Genomic DNA, 4673 nt, shown 5'->3' with positions numbered 1-4673 from the left:
GATCTTATTACTACAGAGTCAATTTGAACAATTATAACTTGCCCCGATTTTAGGTGTGATCCTTTTTTGGCTATACATAGATTTTCACAAATAAACTGCCCGAGGCTAATTATTGTGGATGTTTCATCACAATAATTATGATTATAATTATGATGGAGAAAATGCCAATTCAAATTGAATGAATTCAAAAGTATGTTCGTATCGGAATTAGAAATTCTTTCGTTTTCATCCATTAAATAATATTGAAATACTTGAGAAGTCTGTTTTAAATTGGCGAGTTGCAAATATTTAGTTAACGAAATCTGATTATGAGTTATTAAATGGTAAAATGAATAAAAATTATCAATTTGAGAGGCTGTTCCGAAAGGGCCTAACGAATTCGTAATTGGAATTAGAAGATCTCTTTTAATTGATTCTTTTATCCCATTGTAATATTTTAGATCGTTGAATGGACTCATTTGAAAACAATTGTATGATGACAAAATTATCAAAGATTGGGATTCTTTACTTCTATTCAACAACGTACGAAAAGTTCCTTGATTTTGGCTATGGCTAAATGGTTGTTGAATCCTTGCCTTGGAATAAATAGAATCAAATGGATTGATATTGGTACGATCCGACCTATTATCAGAGGTTAATCCCGAACCTAACGGATCATTCCTTTTTCGGATATACGAAGTATGGGATTTCACTAAGTTGATTCTTAGGAAATCTTGAATCAGACCATTTGCACTTACTTCAATAAAGGAAGAGCGGGCCTCCTCGATAGAAGAATTTTTTTTATCTTGGTCCCAGTTCAATAGTAAACAGGTCCGAACTAATTGAATACTTGTGCCAGAAATCCCCCGAATTGGTTTACCATTTCCATAAAGTATATAATTTACAACTCTAAGTTCTAGATTATCCCTTTCCCGCAATGGATCCTGGGGGAAAAGTGTTGCTAAATTTATACCGTCCGCTATTTCATATATGATTACGGGTCGAACCAAAACAAAATACTTTTTCTTGGTGGGTGTGATCCATTGGACATAAATCCAATTTTTCAATTTTTTCGATTCCTTAGAATTTTTTTTTACCGTTCCCGGTGGTATCAAGATGCCGCTGTGTCGGAATATCTTATCCATCTCTCCAGGAAAAAATGGATATCTCCAGAAAATATTTTTAGTTCAATCCTTTTTTTTTTTCTCTCCATTCGAACCAATCCGCCTACTCGGCTTCTTGTATTTAAAGTGATTCGTGTATCTATCCCAATGATACTATTGTTCCGTACCATTATGGACGAAGACTCGGGTAAAATATGCACTTCCTCGGGAATGAAAAAAAATCGATCTACTTTCGTTTGATATTTTGGCTTAAATTCTTTGACTCCCCGATACTCAATTAAATCCTCTTTTTTGAGGATTGAATGCAACCCTATGGTTCCATATTTAGTAATTCCCGAACTCTTTCTTCTGTATTGAGGATCATCGAAATAAGCAAGAATACTATTTCTACGAAAAATACCATTTATGGGTATTTCAATCGAAATACCGGGACGGGGCATTAGTTCTTTCTCTCGTTCTTGAATCGATTGGAATGGAATGATGAATCTATTTCTTCGCCTCTTTGTCAATAAAAAAACATCAGAAATTATCATGGAGAATAGTAGGAAGTATGAGATTACAATGACTCGTATATATGATTCGATTAAATTCTGAATAATCAGGAATACTACTTTCTTTTTTACCAGAAAGATTCAAACTGTTGTGTTTCACTTGATCATTATTTACTGTATTTACTGAAAGGCTAGAAAAATATCTTCCTTCAGCAGAAAAGAGAATGAACGTTCGTTTGATCTTGATCCTTGTGGAGTGAAAAAGGGACTGCACTGGATCTGCACGAACCTCCTGATAATATCCACAAATGACTTGTTTTTGGTAAAAGATGTACATTACTATACGTAAATTCCGGCGCATGGTATACATCAGTACTCCAGTGCATTTCTCCCTCTGAATCAGAATAAATATGTTTTCGAACCCTCTCTTTAAAATTTAAAGTATATGCTCCCGCGCGAATCTCAGCAATCACTTGTTCTGATTCTATGTATTGATCATTTTGAACTAAAATCAAACTTTTGGGTGGAATAGTCACGTTATGTATAAGATTTTCACTCTCAATAGTTACATACAAGTCTATATAACATAGAAAAGCAGGTGCCCATGACGTGTACGTGTGGGATGAACCAAATCCTCGTTGAATTTTATTTTTCCATTAGAAGGGGCTCGTACATGTTCTGCAGTACCCCCTGTGAACACTCCACCGGTATGAAAAGTTCTTAATGTTAGTTGAGTGCCCGGTTCTCCAATAGATTGACCCGCAATAATACCTACAGCTTCTCCCAATTCGACCAGGTCGCCATGAGTGGGGCTCCTGCCATAACATAATCGGCAGATCCAAGATGTACTCTTACAAGTAAAGGGGGTTCGGATAGATATTGGTTGTGTTTGAAAGGTTATGAATCGAGTGACAAGTCCAATCCCAATATCTTGATTTCGAACGGCAATGCATCGTGGGGCCTATATATATATCGTCTGCTAATACACGGCCAATCAATGTTTGTATAAAAATTCTTTCCGGCATCATCCCATTTTGAGGACTCACAGAAATGCCTCGTATGGTGCCGCAATCTGTTCTACGTACAACAATGTGTTGAACTACTTCAACAAGTCTGCGTGTAAGATATCCAGCATCCGATGTTCGTACAGCAGTATCCACAACCCCTTTTCGGGCTCCGTAACAAGAAATGATATATTCTGTTAAAGACAGTCCTTCACGTAAATTACTTTGAATAGGTAAATCAATCATTTGTCCTTGTGGATCCGACATTAATCCTCTCATACCTACTAATTGGTGTACTTGGGATGCATTTCCTCTAGCTCCCGAAAAGGACATCATATGGACTGGATTAAAGGGGTCGGTCATCCTAAAATTAGGATTCATTTCTTGTCGCAAATATTCACTTGTCGCATACCATATCTCAATAGATTGGCGTAATTTTTCTACCGCGTGTACATTTCCATAATGATGGTGTTTTTCCAAAATAAAACTTTGTTGTTCAGCATCTTGGACTAGCCACCCCTTAGAAGGTATTGTTAAAAGATCATCAATTCCTAATGAAATGGATGTAGCAGTGGCTTGTCGGAACCCCAGAGTTTTTACTTGATCCAGGATGTGTGATGTATATGCCATTCCGAAGTGATCTATTAATCTACTAATAAGTCGTTTAATAGCAGTTCCATCTATCACTTTATTGTGAAAGACCAGATTGGCCCGTTCTGCCATAAGTACCTCCCTATTCCGCTGAGTGGGGTTCGACAATGGGTTTGAGTCAATGATTGGAAAACTTCCTTTTCTCGATCTTGATTCGCATAGAAATTCAGGAACTATAGTCCTAGTGAACTGGAGAAACCCAAAATGACACGGGTGTCATAGAATTACTTAGTTTAGATACCATATGATTAGGTACCATATGAGTAGGCTCGGCAAAACCCTTGGATAGCTTCTTCGATTTCTCGATAAAGAGAAATATGACCAACTGTGGTTCGAACGTATATACAAATAATTTCTTTTTTTATACTTCTTACTATTAGATAGTGCCCATAAATCTCATGATAGGTACCCAAAGATTCATAGTGAACTTCGATGGGAGTTTCTCTTGAAGTAATAACGCGTTGATCTAGTCGCCACCGGAGCCACAAAGGGCTATCTAAATTGATTCTTTTCTGCCGATAAGCTCCAATTGCATCATAGGAATTACAAAAAAAAGGTTCTTTCGTATACTTATAGTTATTATCATCAATTCTTTTATTTTGATAATTTCTGCGATTACATGGATTATACCTATTTGCACAAATACCTCGACGATTTCCACTCGTTAATACATAGAGCCCAATAAGCATATCTTGAGTTGGTACGGAAATAGGATCCCCAATAGCTGGAGACAAGAGGTTCATATGAGAAAACATAAGTAAACGGGCCTCCGCTTGAGCCTCCAAAGATAAAGGTACATGAACAGCCATTTGATCACCATCAAAGTCTGCATTGAATCCCTTACAAACTAATGGATGTAAACAAATAGCATGTCCTTCTACTAAAATGGGTTGGAACGCCTGTATGCCTAATCTATGCAGAGTAGGCGCCCTATTCAGTAATACGGGATGCCCTTGCATAACTTCCTGAAGTATTTCCCATACAACCGGCTCTTTTTCCCGAATTTTACTCTTAGCAACTCCTATATTCGAAGCAAAGTGTTGTCTAATTAAACCACGAATTACAAATGTCTGGAAAAGCTCTATTGCTATTTCGCGAGGCAATCCACATCGATGTAATGAAAGTGAGGGACCTACGACAATCACAGAACGCCCCGAATAATCGACCCGTTTGCCAAGCAGAGTCTCACGAAATCTTCCCTCTTTTCCTTCAATTACATCTGAAAACGACTTGTAAACCTTATTATGACCGTCCCTCATTGGTTGTCCGCGGATTCCATTATCAAGAAGTGTATCCACAGCCTCTTGTACCAATTTCTCCTGACACATTACTAATTCCCCTGGCGTAGATCTACTTGTTGTTAAGAGATCGATAAGAGTATTGTTCCGATAAATAACTCTTCTATAGAGTTCATTAATATCTGA

The sequence above is a fragment of the Pyrus communis genome, unplaced genomic scaffold (genome assembly GCF_041283825.1).
Source record: "Pyrus communis isolate YQ-2024b unplaced genomic scaffold, ASM4128382v1 ptg000151l, whole genome shotgun sequence".
Taxonomy (NCBI): Eukaryota; Viridiplantae; Streptophyta; class Magnoliopsida; order Rosales; family Rosaceae; genus Pyrus; species Pyrus communis.
Note: the sequence above shows the minus strand (reverse complement) of the source record.